General features: G+C 41.2%; 1 protein-coding gene across 6 annotated transcripts in view; it reads right to left on the reverse strand.

The window, feature by feature from the left end:
• LOC133747153 (zinc finger protein 84-like) overlaps nucleotides 1–19,840 on the reverse strand; it is a 52,202-nt gene that overhangs the window by 11,665 nt on the left and 20,697 nt on the right. Inside the window, exon 5 of one of the 6 annotated variants that reach the window (XR_009864283.1) lies at nucleotides 2,167–3,609. The exons of the other annotated variants lie outside the window; for them this stretch is intronic. The gene's annotated coding sequence lies outside the window, so the exon portion shown is untranslated. Of the gene's footprint in view, nucleotides 1–2,166; nucleotides 3,610–19,840 lie in introns of those variants that run through there. 6 annotated transcript variants of the gene reach the window in all.

A 19,840-nucleotide genomic window follows, 5' to 3' on the forward strand; every position in this document is an offset into this window, starting at 1 on the left:
CCCGGCTAATGCAGAACAGGGGAAGCAATGGTGATGCCAACCAAGAAGGAGGCCTAGATTCCATTCCTGACTCTTGGCTTCAGTTGTGCCCCATCCCTGCTTGATATGATTATTTAGGCAGTGAAGAAGTACATGGGAACTCTCTAGCTTTCTCTCACACCATCAACTTCTTTCTCTACCAAGCTCATAAATATTTGAAAATAAGGGAGGAGATTCAAGAAAGAATAGAAAGCAGCTTTGGCTTTTTCTATAATTATTCTACTCATAAACATTTAAAGAACTGAAATAACATTATAACAAATTAAAGTAAAAGCAGTGGAGTTATTTACCCAAGAACAGAACCTGAGAAATTCTGCAGTATAATCTGCATTTGTGACTGAGGGGAATACAGAGAGATTTGCTTGAGAACCTGCAGTAGGCACCAGCATTGTGGTGCAGCAGGTAAGTCTCCACCTGCAATTCAGGCATCCCATGTGAACAAACAATTTGAGTCCTTGGTGCTCCACTTCCAATTGAGTTCCCTGCTAAAGTGCCTGAAAGAGCAGTGAAAGATGGCCTGAGTATTTGGGCCACTTCCATGGTTATGGGAGACCCAGATAGAGTTCCAGACTCCTGGCTTTGGCCTGGCCAACCATTGTGTCCATTTGTTGAATGAACCAGTAGATGGAAGATATCTCTTTCTCACTACCCATATCTCCCTATCTCTATTACTCTGCCTTTCAAATAAGTTAATAAATAAATCTTGGGGCTGGCACTGTGGCACAGTAGGTTAATGCCCTGGCTTAAAAAACCGGCATCCCAAATGAGCACCGTTTTGAGACCCAGCTGCTCTACTTCTGATCCAGCTCTCTGCTATGACCTGGGAAAGCAGTAGAAGAAGGCCCAAATCCTTGGGCCCTTGAACCCATGTGGGAGACCCAGAAGAAGCTCCTGGCTTTAGATCAGTGCAGCCCAGCCATTGCAACCAATTGGAGAGTGAACTGTTGAATGAAAGATCTCTCTTCTCCCTCTTTCTCTCTGCCTCTCCTCTCTCTGTGTAACTCTGATTTTCAAATAAATAAAAAATAAATCTTTTTAAAAAATCTTAAAACATAAAAGAACCTGCAGTAGATTATTTTCCCGGCATCGTCCTAGCTCAGGATCAAGTTCATCTCCTCAAACTATTAAGGACTGCATTGCTCTAACAATTAAAAATAAATGCAACTGATTTGTGTTTTAGCCCTAGGTAACTCTTTCCCTTGCAGAATGCTAAGTGTTTACTTCCAGGGTGGCACTAAAACACTGCCCACTACATCATCTGTATAACACTAAAGACTCTATTGGACATCATGACCCCAAAATTTAGAATATTGTCCTTGAAGCTTCAACTGAAATCATATAACAAATATATATTTTGCTATGGCAACAGAAAGGTGAGCGACAAAACTGCCTTATCTTGGATAACTGCAATGCTTCATAGCCATGACATATTCACCATTCATCTTGTTTTTATATATTTCCTGAGAATAAAATTCATCTTCCTTTATCCATTTCCATTAATAAATTATTATTAATCTAAAAAGAAAACTGACAGCAAGTTGGGGAATAAAAAAACCACTTACAGGGGCCAGTGTGATCGCCCAGTGGGTTAAAGCCCCAGCCCGCAGAGCCAGCATCCCATGTGAGTGTCAGTTTGAGTCCCAGCTTCTCTACCTCAGATACAGCTCCTGCTAATATGACTTGGAAAGTACTGGAGGATGACTCAAGTGCATGGACCCCTGCAACTATGTGGGAAACACAGAAGAATCTCCTGCCTCTTGGGTTTAGATTGTCTCAGCTCTGACCATTGTGGCCTTTTGGGGAATGAACCAGCAGATAAAAGATTCTCTCTGTCTCTCTCTTGCTCTCTTTCTCTATCACTCTCTGTGACTCTGTCTTTCAAATGTATAAAATAAATATGTTTTAAAAAGCACACAATTTGCAGGTGATGTATTAATTTTCTTTGCTTTTTGAAATATCAGGAGCTGCCCTGAACCATACCTGGAAGAAAACGTGAATGCAAGGATTTAAAAGAAAATTTCTCATCTTTCCTTCTACATTACACTGTAGAAAAAGGAATGGTAAAATGAATAAAGAATCTTGAATATATAAATAGAGAAAATGTCAACTTCACATGGAGGAATAAATGTTTAAACATGGAAATATATAGGCAAGTGCCCCCACCTCTATTAAGTGGCAGAGATTAACCAGAAGTTATCATTGCTTTAATGAAAGCATTGCCAAAATTTTATTAAATGACAATGTAACAACAAAAAACAATAAAACTTAGTTATTGTTCAAATAAACTATGTTCAGTAAAATTTACACTAATGAAAGTTATTTTGGGGACTGGCACTGTGGCTTAAAAGGTAAAGCAGCTGCCTGTATCCCATATGGGTGCAAGTTCAAATCCCAGCTGTTCTACTTCAGTTCCAGTTCTCTGCTATGGCCTGGGTAAGCAGTAAAAGTTGGCCCAAGTCCTTTGGCCTCTGCACCTGCTTGGGAGACCTGGAAGAAGCTCTTGGATCCTGGCTTTGGATTGGTGCAGCTCTGGCCATTGTGGCCAGTTGGAGAGTAAATCAGCAAATGGAAGACATCTCTCTCTCTGCAAACGGGATTGTCACAGAGTATCCAAACTTCCACATTTTTGCAAACTAGGTCTTGTATAAAGTTCTGTAACCTTGAAAGAGTAGTGCAAGGCAGGCTACACAATGCAGGAAAACAGAAATTTTACTAGAAGATGATATACCATGAAACCCCAAAATTGCAATTGCCACATAGTGTAAGTCAGCCTGCACACACCTCACGAGGATTTCTCAGGGAATGCAGGGACATTTCACTAGTAGCACTAATCTTACAGATAGGTAAATAGTGACAGAGGTGCAATAGACATTCACCCACACACATTTCATCCCAAATGGCCTGAACCCCCAGCTCCATCCCATTGCCATCTTGGATGAGACAGACTTTCTACAGAATTTTTAGAACTGTACTCTGTACACCTGGAGACGCATTGGTCTTCTTTCAGTGCACCAATTTCTGACCAAAAAAATCCTTAAAATCTCAACCTTATTCACCTTTTCTCCAGTCTTCTTTCAGTGCAGCATTTTCTGACAAAAAATTCCTTAAAATTTCAACTTTCTAAAATATGTTAATAAAAATTCACCCTTTCTCCAGCTCCAGAACTGAGGCTGTGCCACTGGTGTCTCTTCCTCGACCAGCCAAGATCTACAGGGTGCACCTGAATACCTGACTTAACACCTCAGATCTATGGCTGTCACCTATGCCACCAAGAGACAGACACCTGTCCTGCTCTCCAAGGTTCCTTTCACCCTCACACTAACACCCACAGACACAGAAACCAACCACACAGCTCTTGAGCATATGAGGAAAGCCCCAGGGGTCAGGAATTCTGTGAAGATGGTGGGAGTGGTTGGAATGGCACATGCTGAGAAGGAGGCCAGAGGAGATTTCCCATGGTCCTGACCTGCTGACATCATGGGCAGATGACGCTAGATTCCCAGATACCAATGCACGCCTCCATTAGGAAGAAATGAAGATGATCCATATATCGGCTGGAAAATCAGCCTCCTGGGACACAGAGGGGATATATCAGAACTTTCCTGACCACATGAGATACCCACATAATTATCCAATTCCTCAGTAATTCTTGGTTTGACATATTTACATCTGAAAGAAACATAGTATAAGTGGAGAAATTCAAATATGGAAAGAATTCTTGGCAATTGTCATTAAATTTATTGTTATTTTTAAATCTCATAATTAAAATATGGTTCTAAAAACCTCACATATTTTTTATGACTTATTTTATCTATTTGAAAGACAGAGATGCAGAAAGAGGTAGAGCAAGAGAGAGAGGTCTTCCACCTGCTAATTCACCCCCCAAATGGCTGCAACAACCAGAGCTGAGCTATCCAAAGCCAGGAATGGAAACTTCTACTTGGTCTCCTGTGCAGCTGCAGGGGCCCATGGACATGAGCCATCTTCCATTGCTTTCCCAGGCCATACCAGAGAGCTGGTTCAGAAGTGGAGCAGCTGGGATTGGAATCAGGGCCGATATGGGATGCCAGCACTGCAGGCCAGGGCTTTTACCTGCTGCACCAAAGCACCAGCCCCCTAAATATATACTTCTTACAGATACTCAGGAAAAGACTCCAAGAATTTTTTTAACTTAAAATATTCGAAGAAACTAATGTTCCTCAACAACCCATTTTTTTTTTTTATGGGTTACAATGGCTTCCCCCCTCCCATAGCTTCCCTCCCGCCCGCAACCCTCCCCTTTCCCGCTCCCTTTCCCCTTCCATTCATGTAAAGATTCATTTTCAATTCTCTTTGTATACAGAAAATCAGTTTAGTATATATTAGGTAAAGATTTCAACATTTTGCCCATATAGCAACATCAAGTGAAAAAACTACCATTGGATTACTAATTATAGCATTAAATAGCAATGTACAGCACATTAAAGACAGAAATCCTACATAATTTTTTTTTCAAATTAATTAATTTTCTATGCCATTTCCATTTTAACACCAGGTTTTTTTTTTTTTTTATTTCCAATTCTCTTTATATACAGAAGATCACTTCAGTATATAATTAGAAAAGACCTCATCAGTCTGTGCCTACACAGAAACGAAAAGTATAAAAATACTGTTTCAGTACCAGTCATAGCTTCACTTGGCTTTAGATGACACATTAGGGACAGATCCCACATGAGGTGTAAGTACACAGTGACTCCTGTTGCTGACTTAACAATTTGACACTCCTGTTCATGGCGTCAGTAATCTCCCTAGGCTCTAGTCATGAGTTGCCAGGGCTATGGAAGCCTTTAGAGTTCGCTGACTTTGATCTTATTCCGATAGGGTCATAGTCAAAGTGGAGGTTCTCTCCTCCCTTCGGAGAAGGGTACCTCCTTCTTTGATGGCCCTGTTCTTTCCACTGGGATCTCACTCACAGAGATCATTCATTTAGGTCTTTTTTTTTTTTTTTCCATGATATCTTGGCTTTCCATGCTTGCTATACTCTCATGGGCTCTTCCGCCAGATCTGAATGCCTTGAGGGCTGATTCTGAGGCCAGAGTGAACAACCCATTTTTAATCTTTTAAAATGATGCTTGATCTTACCTACTAAAACATTTTTTCACCCATCAATGCATCATATTTTGCAGTGAGGAAAATTATTTGAATCTATTCAGTGTATTAAAATGGCTGGAAATTGGGGTGAGTGCCTTCTAAAATGTTCATGAATAATTGAAATTGCACTACCTGGTAATTCTTTACCCAAAAGTTCCTGAAATTCATCTATGAATCACTCCGTTTAGTTAAGTATTTAACAAAACTTTATTTTTTTGAGATCTGAACTTAATTTGTGGTTTCTCCCACAAATTAGGCCCAGAGACAGATAAAGGGATGCCATGGACTTCCTGCTTTTACTCCTTTTCCTGTATAAGTGAGAATGGACATGAAATTATGATTTGAGTGGTAGTGTCATTGGGCACTGACTTTTGGCCCACAGCTATTGGTCAATTTTTACTAGATATAATGTCTGAATTGTGCTGTTCAAATTCCTGTATCATCTCTGAGCTGGTAATTACCTTTCAGTGACTTTATTCTGCAACTCGAGGGAGGTCAGTCTTCCTTATTTTTTATTTTTAAATATTTACAGGATTTCTTTATTTATCTGAGAGTAAGAGTTATAGATAGGGACAAGCATTGACAGAGATGCCTTCCACCCACTGGTTCACTCCCAACTGGCCGCAATGGCCAGAGCTGGGCTTGACCTGCTATATCACAGCAGCAATCTCAGTAAAGCTTTTTAAAAATCTAAAGAAGGAAAATGTAAAATGCATAAATTATAGTTGTCTGCATGTATACATTTCTGAAAAGTACACAATTTGATCCTATTGAAAATCTAAAATTCATTTTTAAATTATATAATTGAAAAAGATAAAAAAGATGTTCTGTCTTATGTCTCTACAGCATAAGATATAAATCAACTTTCCCAGGTTCTATATGCATTTATTAACAAAGTTTCATAGATGTAATCAGTAGAGTGGCTCCAATAAGTCTTAACCAGGGGTGCAACTAAATTTAACAAGAGTACTCAATAGGAATTTTAGAAGAATTTCAAAATATGTATCAGAAGAAAAATAAGTACTTTACTTGGTACTATACTATTGTCTAAATTTCCAGTTGTCAGATGTACTAAAAAAAATCCCAGAAGTGGCAAAGTTAGTCCAACATGATGCGTAATAAAATAAAGTTTTTAAGTTACAACTTGGCTAGAGAAAATGAGAATTTGCAGATCCCAGATTAAAATAACCAAGAAGGCCCAATAAAAGAAAACTCAATGTCTTCATATACTAACATTTACTACCTCAGATTTATTTAACAGAAAGGTGATTATTCAAGCTATACCCCATTAGGTAGCCCAATTATACCTGCTAAATCCAGTAAAAAATAGCACCTCATGATAGATTACTAAAATCATATTGCTATATGCCATCCACCATGTCTACTGTACCTTATAGCTAATGCTAACAGATCTGATGCATCTCAATAGATAAATGGTATGTCTTAACCAAGTATGGCAAATGTGTTTTGTTCAAAGTTTTTCCAAAAGCCCCTCAGTCTCAGTTTGCCTTCACCTTGAAAAGACACTTCTGAGGTATACAAATCAGTCCAGCTTCTTTGGGCGTCCCTCCAATGAAAGGGGCTAAAATCCATCAAAATAAACTCTAGGCACTGTCCTTGTGTTCTCAGTGACTTTTTCACTCTAGAGGCTCACAAACCTAAATTCTCTAGATCACCTGTGATGTCCATTAGTTGTCAAAGACTATGATGCAAGTAATTTTGCCTCTTGGAACCTTGTTATTAACTGTGCTGTATGAGAAATGAAGTCTCCTACACAACTTGTGCTTACGATTCTCCAAACTATGTTGTCTGCTAGGACTTTGGCCATGAATATAGGACAGTAAAACCTGAGCATGGTTACTGAGGTGTCCTTAATGATAGACTGTGGCCAGCACTGTGGTGCAGTGGTGTAATCCTTTACCTGCAGTGCCAGCACCCAATATGTGCACCAGTTCTAGTCCCCATTTCTCCTCTTCCCATGCAGCTCTCTGCAATAGCCTGGGAAAGCAGTAGAAGATGGTCCAAGTGCTTCAGTCCCTGCAAAAATGTGGGAGACCTGGAAGCTCCTAGCTTGGATTGGCCCAACTCTAGCCATTGCAGTCATTAGGGGAGTAAACGAGCATATGGAAGACCTTTCTCTCTGTCTCTTTCTCTCACTATCTGTAACTACACCTGTCAAATAAATAAATAAAATCTGTGTGTATGTATGTGTGTGTATATATATATATATGTGTGTATATGTATATGTCTATGTGTGTATATATATACATATATATATATACACATATATATATATATATAATGAACCAAAACGTGGCATTCTCCATTTGGCACAAGGGACAGGCTCCAATATCTACTGTCTATGTCAGTATGTCAGTATAATGCAGGAGGTTACCCCTCTACCAAACAAGAAAAGCTATTTAAGTTCAGCTGGACACCATTCTGCTGACTATTGACTTTATTTACTGTTAGTCTGGATGCTTTCATTGGTTGCAATCCAGAGACCCAATTTTCCCATAGATGTTAACATCAGCAAACATGAAAATTTGGTAAGAAAAGCTTAAACTGAGAGTTATGATTAATAACTATTTTAACAAAATTTCTCAGAACCCATCTAGTCCAAACCTTGGACAGTTGGAAGCTGTTGTACTTGGCCCACCCATAATCAAAATGGATTCCAAATTCTTTAACTGCAAAGAGAGTATCATAGACATTAATGCTCCAAACTGATCCAGTTCCCTGCTAGTGTGTCTGGAAAAGCAGCACAGGATGACTCAAATATTGGGGCTCCTGTACCCGTGTAAGAGACTGAAAGAAGCCCCTGGCTCCTGACATCAGTCTGGCCTAGCCACAGTCATTGCAGTCATTTGAGGAGGAAGATCAATCTCTCCCACTCTCTCTTTGTAGTGCTGCCTTTCAAATATATAAATAAATCTTTAAAAAAGTAGATCACTTCAATCAATTTGCCATTGCTCAGTCATGATGACTTTTACTACCCGAAGTTCTTTTTCAAAAGATTTATTTATTCAAAAGGCAGAAAGAGGAGCTGGTGGTGTAGTGCAGTGGACAAAGCTGCTATCTGTTACACTGGCAATCCTGTATGTGCACCAGTTCAAGTATCAGCTATTCCAATTCTGATCCAGCTCCCTGCCAATGGACTGAAAAAACAGTGGAAGATGGGCTAAGTGCCGGGCTGCTGCCACACACATTGGAGGAGAAGATCTTGGCTTCAACCTGGCCACACTCTGGCTATTGAAGTCATCTCAAAAATGAATCAGGTGATGGAAGATTTCTGTCTCTCCCTCTCTCTGTAACTCTTTCAAATAAATAATTAAATATTTTAATATGATAAAAAAGGCAGAGACAAAGAAAGAGGGAAAGAGAAACATAGAGATCTCCCATCTGCTGGTTCACTTTCTACATGGCTACAACAACTATGCAAGACCAGGTTCTCAAGTCCCCATTTAGGTTACAGTTCTCCAAATTAGATGACAGGAATCAAAGAATTTGAGCCATCATCCATTGCTTCCTGGGGATATTAACATGAAACAGATTTGGAAGTGGAATACCCAAAACTCAGATTAGCACTGCAATATAGGATGTGAGCATCTGTTGTGATGGCTAATAAATTGGAAAACCTAGAGGAAAAAAATGAACAGATTCCTGGACATACACAATATACCAAAATTGAGTCATAAAGACACATAGAAAAGCTAAATAAATCAAAAACCAAGACAGAGATTGGATGAGTAATAAAGACCCTCCCAACAAAGAAAAGTCCAGGATCAGACAGCCTCATTATTGAATTTTTCCGGACTTTTAAAGAAGAACTAATTCCATTTCTTCTCAAACTATTCAAAACAATTGAAAGAGAGACAATCCTCTCAGACTCCTTCTATTAAGCCTGCATCACCTTGATTCTTAAACTAGAAAAAGACACAGTGGAAAAAGAAAACTATAGAAAAATATCCCTGATGAGGGCCGGTGCCATGGCACACTGGGTTGATCCTCCACCTGCAGATCTGGCATCCCATGTGGGTGCTGGTTCTGGTCCCAGTTGCTCCTCTTCCAGTCCAGCTCTCTGCTCTGGCCTGAGAGGGCAGTGGAGGATGGCCCAAGTGCCTGGGCTCCTACACCTGCATGAGAGACCAGGAAGAGGCATCTGGCTCCTGACTTCAGGTCAGAACAGATCCGGCCATTGCGGCCATTTGGTGAGTGAGGCAGTGAAGAGAGGATCTTTCTCCCTGTTTCTTTTTCACTTTCTGTAACTCTACCTGTAAGTAGAGTTAAAAAATTTTAAAAAAGAAAGAAACATATCTGTGATGAATATAGATGCAAAAATCCTCATAAAAGAAATACGTAATTGAGTCCAAATGACCACAATGCCTGGAGCTGGGCTGATCTGACGCAAGGAGCCAGGAGTTTCTCCAGGGTTTCCCACATGAGCGCAGGGGCCAAAGTACTTGAACCATTTTCCACTGACTTCCCTGCCCATTCGCAGAGAGCTGGATCATTAGAGCAGCAGCCAGGATACAAACTGATGCCCATGTGATATGCCAGTGTGGGTGGCAGAGGCTCAATCTAGTATACCACAGCACTAGCCCCCCAAAAGCAATCACAGATTCAATATGATCCCAATCAAAATACCAACAACATCCTTCTGAGATCTAGAGAAAATAATGTTAAAATTTGCATGGAAATGCAAGAGACCCCAAATAGTTAAAGGAATCTTAAACAACAAAAACAAAGTTGGAAGCCTCATAATACCAAAATTCAAGACCTATTACAAGACAGTTATAATCAAAACAGCCTGGTACTGGCACCAAAAAGTCATGTGGATGAATGAAGTGGAGTAGAATCCCCAAAAATTAATCCACAAATCTACAACCAACTAATTTGTGACAAATGATCTAAAATAAATCCCTGGACAAAGAACAGTCTTCAAAAATGGTGCTGGAAAAATTTGACCTTCTCATGCAGAAAAATGAAACAAGATCTCTACCTTACAACTTATACAAAAATACAGTGTAAATGGATCAATGATCTAAATCTATGATGTGATACCATCAAATTCCTAGAGGGAAACATCAGAGAAACTCTGCAAGATACTGGCATCGGCAAAGCCTTCTTAGAAAAGGCTCCAAGAAGCACAATCAATGAAGGTATAAATACTCAAATGGGATTACATCAAGCTAAGAACCTTCTGAACTACAAAGTAAACATTCAACAAGATGAAGCACCTGACAGAATGGAAGAAAATATTTGCAAACTAGGCAACTGAAAAAGTAAAATATCCAGAATCTAGAAAGAGCTCAAAAAACTCAACAACAAAAAACAAACAATCCAGTCAAGAAATGGGCACAGGATATAAATCGGCATTTTTCCAAGGATGGATTTCAATTAGCAAGCAGACACATGAAAACATGCTCAGGAACAATAGCCATCAGAGAACTGCAAATAAAAGCCACAATGACCTTTTGCCTCACCCAGTTAGAATGGCTCTCATACAGAAACCAAAAGTCAGGAGATGGAGGTTTTGTGTAGCAGGTTAAGCTGCTGCCTGCAGTGCTAGAACCCCACATGATTGCGATTTTGAGTTCAGGCTGCTCCACTTCTGATCCAGCTCCCTGCTAATGTGCTTGGGAAGGCAGCAGAAGATGGCCCAAGTACCTGGGCCCCTGCACCCACTTGGGTGACCAGGGAGATGCTTCTAACTTTAGCTTCAGATTGGACCAGCACCACCTGTTGGGTCATATGGAGAATAAACTAGCAGATAAAATATCTATGTCTCTATGCCTCTGCCTCTCCCTCTCTGTAACTCCACCTTTCAAATAAAGAATTCTTTTGAAAAAGTCAACAAAAAATAAAGGCTGGTGGAGAGGTAGAGAAAAAGGTACTCTAACCCACTGTTGGTGGGAATGAAGCTAGTACAGACATTATGGAAGGCACTATAAAAGTTCCTCAGAAATCTGAAAACAGATATACCATATGATCCTGCCATTCCACTCCTGGGAATTTATCCAAATGAAATGAAATAGAATATGCATATGCACAAGTTATCTGTACCCTCATGTTTATAACAGCTCAATTCACAATAGTTAACATGGAATCAACCCAGATGTCCATCAACTGGTGACTGGAAAAAGAATATGAGCTATATATACAGTCTAAAATACTATTCAGCCATAATTGAGAATGAAATCCTATCTTTTGTAACTAAATGGATGCAACTGGAAACAATTATGCTTTGTGAAAAAAGCCAGTCCCCACAAGACAAATACCGTATGTTTTCTCTGATTGATGGTAATTAATATATAGACAACAAAATGTAGCATGAGTTAAATTGACATTTTGAGATTTGATTATTGTTCACAGCGCTTTTCTGTACTCTTTGATAGAGTATAGAAAATATACTCATCGATATTTCTGCTACTACTTGAATTCTTTATTTTGTAGAGGGTTAAAGCTTGTGATTCTAAAATTAAATCAAAGCATGGAGTTGTAAAAGTTGAAAGAAAATAAAACAAGAAGGAGGGAGTTGGAAGTATGAGACAAAGGGAAGATAGGGTAGGATGTATCAGTTTCCTCTTAAATCTGTATATATAAATTACATGAAATTTGTTCACTTAATATGAGTTTTAAAACATAAACTTAACACTAGAAGAAAAAGACCTGAGATCAGTGTTTTCTGGATCACCACTAATAAAATTTAGTCTTCATTTATGTCTGATCATATTTTATTTTTATTTTATAAGAAAATTAACATTACCATCCCTAACAAGCCCATCCTGAATCATCCATATCTATCAGTTCCCACTATGCTAATAATTTCTCATGAACTTAAATCCATATCATCTTAAAAAGATGCAATGTGGGGCTGGTGCTGTGGCATAGCAGGTAAAGCTGCTTACTACAGTGCTGGCAACCCATATGGGTGCTAGTTCAAGTCCCGGCTGCTCCATTTCTGAACTAGCTCTCTGCAATTGCCTGCAAAAGCAGTAGAAGATGTCTCAAGTCCTTGGGGCCCAGCACACACGTGGGAGACCCAGAAGAAGCTCCTGGGTCCTGGCTTTGGATCGATGCAGACCAGCCATTGTGGCCAACTGGGCCACAATCAGCAGATGGAAGACCTCTCTGTCTCTGTCTCTCTGTACCTCTCCTCTATTTGTGCAACTCTGACTTTCAAATAAATAAATCTTTTTTTTAAAAAACCTGATTCATGTTATTATTTATGTCTTTTAGAGGCTTTGCAGATGTTGATTATGTGAGCCATGAAAATGCATAAAATGCAAATCCTAGAATAGGCAATGCCATGTTCACTAAACTGGTAAAATCCAGTGCATGTGTTGAAAAAAATACACTAGCAATAAATTTGAAAAAGCTGTTAAGTATTATAAGTGGCTGTCAAAGAGCTAAAAACCTGACAATGACTCATTATGTCATTAATTTAATACATAATGCTGAGAAAAGCAGAAGTATTTGTTAAAATGTCTGCTAAAATGCACTAGATTTATAATATTTGAATGCATCTTTCTTATGTGTAATGTAGTCCTGTGCTACTTTAGAGTGTCAGAAATTTTAAATGATGGACTGGTGCTGTGGTGGAGCAGGTTAACACCATGGCCTGAAGTGCCAGTATCCCATATGGGGGCCAATTCAATACCCAGCTGCTCCACTTCTGATCCTGCTCTCTGCTATGGTCTAGGAAAGTAGTAGAAGACGGCCCAAGTCCTTGTGCCCCTGCACCCATTTGGGAGATCCAGAACTAGCTCCTGGCTCCTGGCTTCAGAACAGCACAGCTCCAGCAGTTGCAACCAATTAGGGAGTAAACATAAGATGGAAGACCTCTCTCTCTGGCTCTCCTCCCTCTTTGTAACTCTGACTTTCAAATAAATAAATCTTTAAAAATTAAGAAATGTAAAATGTGAAAGGTTTTAAAAAATGTATTTATTTATTGTGAGGCAGAGTTACAGATATAGAGAGGAAGTGAAAGAGAGGTCTTCTATCCACTGGTTCACCCCCAAATGGCCAGAAGGGCTGGAGCTGGGCCAATCTGAAGCCAGGTGCCAGAAGCCAGGAATCAGCAGCTTCCTCCAGGTCTCCCACATGAGTGCAGGGGCCCAAGCATTGATATCATATTCCACTGCTTTCCTAGGCCATTAGCAAAGAGCTGGATTGGAAGTGCAGAAGCAGGGACTCAAACTAGTGCCCATATGGGATGCTGGTACTGCAGGTGGAAGCTTAACCTACTATGCCACAGAGTGGGCCCAGTGATTGGTTTTAGGAAGACACCTTTCATGTAGAATAGGCTGCAATATTGTAAGGTAAGGTTTAGCTTTTATTTCTCACACATCAGCATTCATCTTTTAGCAACTATAAATATTGAATATCATACATATATACATAAATATAGGTAACTGCAGATTTTGTTGTCATTCTTTCTAATCCTCTTTTTAATGTCTGCTTACAGGCCATCTTATGGATTATTATATTGATGTTACCTGTACACAACCAACAGACATTTCCACTGTAGAATGCGTTTATATGTACAGGTATTTTTGTTTGTGTGTACATGAATGCACATTGTATGGAGATAGCACTGACAGTAATACTGTGAGAAATCCTAACACTGATTTCAAACTTTCTGTCCTCCCTAGAAATGACTGTCATTGAAGCAGACCACAGGGCCCCTTTTGATGTTATGGACTGAAATGTGCCTCCCTAAAGCTCAAACACTGAAGTGCTAACCACCAACATGACTCTACCTGAAGAAAGTGCTTTTAAGCAGGTCAAATGATATATGTTTCTGTCTGAAAAATTGAGCCTTTTAGGACCTTGATCTTATATTTTCAAGCTCCACAACTCTGAGAAGTAAAATCCCATGATTTAAATTATATTCTCTCTGGTATTTTCTTAGCAAATTAATACATCCTCATTTCTGCCAACATTTCATGCAGTCATCTAGAAGGTTCTCATGATTGGCAGAGAAATATAAAAATTAAAACTATGACTATAGATGACCAACTATCTACAAACACAAAAAAGATATCCCAGAAGCAACTTACTACCATCCTCCAGTACCCAGAGAAAAACAAGAATGAATCAAGTTGCAGGGCAGTAGAAAAAGTGAATAATGAAAGATCACTGCAGAAATAAATAAGGAAGGGGCTGGTGCTGAGGTGCAATGGGTTAGAGCCTTGACCTTGCATCCCATATGTTGCTGCTATGAGACCAGCTACTCTACTTCCAATCCAGCTGCCTACTAATGCACCTGGGAAATCGGTGGAAGATGGCCCATGTTCCTGGGTGCTAGCACCCACATGAAAGACTTGGAAGTGTCTGGCCTTTCAAAAAAAACTAAAAAAATAGAGGCAGTGTTAGCACTGTTGGAAAAACAGACACATAGTTCAATGGAAAAGAATAGGCAGCTGAAATAAACTGACTTTTCTACAGGCAACTCATATTTAACAAAGAAACTAAAACAAACAGGAGAAAGAAGATTCCTTTTAGCAAATGGTCTAGAGGAAAGTGATTATCCATATGTAGAAGCCTGAAAATATACCCCAACACCTCATACACTATGTAAAAGTAACTCAAGATGAATTAAAAATCTAAATACAAAACCAAAAACTAAGTAAAGATAGAGGAAACTATGAAACATTAGCTAGAGAACAGTTTTGGGTAAGATTCCAAAAGCACAAGTAACAAAAATAAAACATATGAATTTGAGTGTATCAAATTAAGATACATCTTCACAACAAAGTAATCATCAGAGTGAAGATTAACAAACAGAATGGCAGAAAACATTGAAAACTCTACATATGACAAAAGATTGATAGCCAGAACATACATATATAGAACTGGAAAAACTCTAAACAAGAAGCAAAATGTACAGTTAAGAAATGGGCAAGGCCAGTGCTGTGGCTCAACAAGCTAATCCTCTGCCTTGCGGTGCCGGCACACTGGGTTCTAGTCCCAGTTGGGGCACCAGATTCTGCCCTGGCTGCCCCTCTTCCAGGCCAGCTCTCTGCTATGGCCCAGGAGTGCAGTGGAGGATTGCCCAAGTGCTTGGGCCCTGCACCCCATGGGAGACCAGGAGAAGCACATGGCTCCTGCCTTTGGAACAGCGTGGTGCACCAGCCACAGTGCACCGGCCGTGGTGGCCATTGGAGGGTGAACCAACGGCACAAGGAAGACCTTTGTCTCTCTCTCTCACTGTCCACGCTGCCTGTCAGAGAAAAAAAAAAAAAAAGAAAGAAATGGGCAATGATCAGAATAGATGTTTCTCAGAAGAAGAAATATAAATGGTCAAGACATATATGAACATGCCCAATATCACTCACCATTAGGGAAACGTAAATCAAAACCAATAGCAGACTCCATATGTGGGAGAACACAATGCTTGGGTTTTCATTTGTGCAACAAGTGGCTTTAGAGGACCCTGTTCACCTCTAGAGGGCAGAGTCTACATAGCAGTAAGGAAACCTTAATGTTTTCTAATGGGCCTGTTAAATTTGACCAGTGCCTACTATATTTGCCACAACTTTCCAGTCTCACCACTTTCCTTCTTCTTCCTCTCTCTGTCTCTTGCAAAAATAGTATACCTTCTATAAACTGAGGATACTTTTTTTTGTTTTTATTCCTTCTGTCCCTTATGATATTCCTCTAAGAAATCACAACCATCAAAGTATTCATTCATTTATGCAGTCTGCAGTTTGCATGGGCTACTACATGGCAAAGTACTAGGTTAAAGGAAAGGTATAGGCCAGGAACTGAGCAAGGTTCACAATGATGAAGCCATTGAGGGAATGAACCCAATGGAAGACCTCTCTTTCTTCCTCTCTCTGCCTCTCCTTCTCTGTCTGTGTAACTCTGATTTCCAAATAAATAATCTTTAAAAACTAACTAAATAAATAAATATAGTAGTAACCTGGTGGCAACACCTTTCTATCAGAACATGTGAAGTACTCAAACACAGTTTGTCACAGAAAGTCAGCCATAGTTTTCCAGGGCACATCTTCTACTCCACTATGTGCACATCTCTGTGGGGGGCAAGGGGCACTTATTTCTTCCCCTCTTCTTTCTTACCACTCTCACAGTTATAACTTCTATAGATGCTTCCACAGACCAGTCTCTATGAAAATGTAGAACTAATTTCCTCCCATGTCAAAAATGTCATGGGTTTAAACACAGAACCCAAAATAAGACAAATAACTGCCCTTCTTAATTACACAGTGTGGAATATAAGATTCTCAGTGGATCACTGGGTAACTGTAAAGTACTAGGCAGAGAAAAACTGTTACTTATCTGTATTTATGATGCTGTAATTCTCCATTTTATGCAAACTCAGATTAAAAGAGCTCCAGTTAGTGGGCAGCACTGTTGCATAGTGGGTTAAGCTACTTCCTGCAGTGTCAGCATCCCATATGGGTGCCAGTTGGGATCCTGGCTGCTCCACTTCCCATCCAGCTCTCTGCTGTGGCCTGGGAAAACAGTAGAAGATGGCCCAAATCCCTCATCTCCTGCACCCACCTAGGAGACCTGGACAAAGCTCCTGGCTCCTGGTTTTGTATCAAAACAGCTTAGGCCATCTATCTCTGCTTATGCCACTCTGTAACTCTGCCTTTCAAATAAACAAATAATTATTTTAACAAACAGCTTCAATGCAGAAGAAGCTCCTGGCTACTGGCTTCAGATCAGCACAGCTCCAGCTGCTGCTGCCAATTGGGGAGTGAACCATTGGATGGAAGATATCTCCCTCTCTCTCTCTCTCTCTCTCTCTCTGCCTGCCTCTCTCTGTGTAACTCTGAGTTTCAAATGAATAAATAAATCTTTTTTTTTTTTTTGACAGGCAGAGTGGACAGTGAGAGAGAGACAGAGAGAAAGGTCTTCCTTTGCCATTGGTTCACCTTCCAATGGCTGCCGTGGCCAGCATGCTGCAGCCAGCACACTGCACTGATCTGAAACCAGGAGCCAGGTGCTTCTCCTGCTTTCCCAAGTGGGTGCAAGGCCCAAGCACTTGGGACATCCTCCACTGCATGCCCAGGCCATAGCAGAGAGCTGGCCTGGAGAGGGGCAACCGGGACAGAATTTGGCACCCCGACCGGGGCTAGAACCAGGTGTGTTGGCACCACAGGTGGAGGATTAGCCTATTGAGATGTGGCGCCGGCCAATAAATAAATCTTAAAAAAAAAAAAAAAAAAAAAAACTCCAGTTATTGACAACACAGTAGACTTGCATTAATTTTAGTTCACTTTTCACTTTGCAAAGGGATCAACGGCAGGTAAAAACAGTTGACAACCTTGCTAACCGGAGAAGAAATAGCTGAAAAGCAGCCAAATAAATCATCAGCTATGATTCCATGGCCTTGTAGAAGAAATACAGCTACAACCTGAGACAAAGAAAGAGAAATGGACCCCATCCAACACAAACCTTGAAAAGTGGATGCTCACAATTAATGAGTGAAGCAGCTGCCCACTGATATCTTGTCTAGGGAGTGAAGATGCCCTAAGTTCTGCTTCTGAAAACTCCAGTCATAAATCTGTCCTCGTAAATCTGTCCCTGCCATCTCTTTTACAAACATACTGGACCCACCGATAGTTGGAAATGTGATCCTAAGTCATGTAGGCTGCATTTAAACCCACCAGTACTATAACAGCTGAGGTATGATGCTGGTGATCCTATACATATTCTAAGAAACTTGAGTTTAATGCTCAATTCTCAGGAAATCATTCCAGCTGAGCCTAGGGCCATTAATATAAACTCCTTGGACCCTCCACTCTCTCTGTGCCTGTTTGAAAGAAGGGAGTTTTCCCACCCCAGGTTTCTGTAACAGCTTCAAATTCCAGATTGGAAAAATCTGATAATCAAATATGGGAAAGGGATCAATGCACAAAGCTGCTACACAGGCTGCACACTGCTCCCTCTGGGAAAAAGCTGAACACTCAGGGCCACACCCAGCAGGTGTGTCCATGGGGACCCCACCAGGAAGATGAGGTGCAGGATGAGAGCAGTGGGGCAGATCCTAGTCAGATCCTCCTTCCCACCCCTCTGTGCCCCAGGCTCTCTGCTGAAGACCATCCAGCCCCACCCTGCAGGAACCAGCCCAGGAAACAGCAGGAGGCCCTGCCAGACTGCATTCTGAGACCACCCACAGTGGGAGCCCGGCTTATTTAACTGGAGAGCAGGAGTCTCCCCGCCTTCCTTCCCTGTGCTTTCAGCTGCCCTGCGTGTGCAGTTTCCCAGAACGCTGCCCTCTCCTGTAACCACTAAATAAAGCACATTAGGGACAGGCCGGGCACTGGGAGCCTGGGAAGCAGAGGTGGGAGACAGAACAGCCCGGGTCCCAGCCCTTGACCTCGGGAAAGCTGCCATGATCGCTGAGAAGTAAGTGAGCCTCACTGGGGGCCTCCAGCCGCCCGGGCACCCACCCTTGTCCCACACACCTCCCCGCCCGTTCCTGTACCCCAAACCTGCTTCAGAAAGTCCCAGGAGTAGGTACCCTTTCTTCCGGAACCACGGGGAGCGAAGCGGGGAGAGTGGGGCAGAAAGAGTCCCTGGCACGAGGGACCCACAGGCGGACAAAGAAGAGGGAAGCAGCAGCAGGAGGCAGGCTCGGAGTGAGCACCCGGAAACTGCCTGGGATCCCACGTGCAGAGCAGGAGATGCAGTAAATGCAGGAGGAGTAACACAGCCCCCAGGGCAGACCTCGACCAGGGAATGAACTCCCTCTGGTCCAACCCTTGGGCGGGCACTAGCACGCGCATGCCCACAGGCATTCGGAAGGCAGATTACATCGGAGCTCCTGGGGACTCTGGGAAATGGAGTCCAGGCCACAGCATCCCTACAGACACCAGCTGGCCCTCCCCAAGGGGTGCAGGCTGGGGTGGGTGCCCACAACCAGAGGGCATTTGCTTTTGTTAAGTCCCTCCTTCCTTTCCTTCCCACCCCAAAATCTCAAGGATCAGTTGCTGTTCTTCCTTTTCTGAATCAAAATCTTAAAGAGTGACACCCACTGCTGCTACTGACCCCAAATTTTGGCTCCCTCATAACCTCTGTCTCTTCCAGAAAAATCTTATTTACTGCTTTGGCCCTAGAAATCATAAATGACTATGGTAGAATGTAACTTTTAAGAGAGGTGTAGAAGGCATGGTTTAACATCCAGTTTTGAGAATACAATTTTTATTTGTGTTTACAGTTCTTTTAAGATTTATTTATTTATTTGGAAGTCAGAGTTACAGAGGAGAGGCAACGAGAGAGAGAGAGGTTTTCCGTCGGCTAGTTCACTCCCCAATTGGCAGCAGTGCCACAGCACTGACCCCTTATAGTTCTTTTCAAATCATTTTACACTGTCTTTTTATTCATCTAGTACGGAGACAAACAGAGGAATGGACACAGAGCTAACATAGCTGAATATTCAAGAAGACAGGTTAAGGGGTTAAATGCCTTATATCATTTATATACCTTCGATTAATTCTGGGGACAGTATTATCTGGAGTTTACAAAGGAGAAACTGAATGGAAAGAGCTTGGAAAAACATGATGTTTTTTAATATCATTAAAAAGTCTAAGTTAAAAGCCAATCAAGGGGCCAGCACTGTGGCATAGCAGGTAAAGCTGCCACCAGCATTGACATTCCATATGGGTGGAGGTTGAGTCCCGGTTACTCTGCT

This window comes from Lepus europaeus, chromosome 18, assembly GCF_033115175.1.
Source record: "Lepus europaeus isolate LE1 chromosome 18, mLepTim1.pri, whole genome shotgun sequence".
In the NCBI taxonomy this organism is placed as follows: Eukaryota; Metazoa; Chordata; class Mammalia; order Lagomorpha; family Leporidae; genus Lepus; species Lepus europaeus.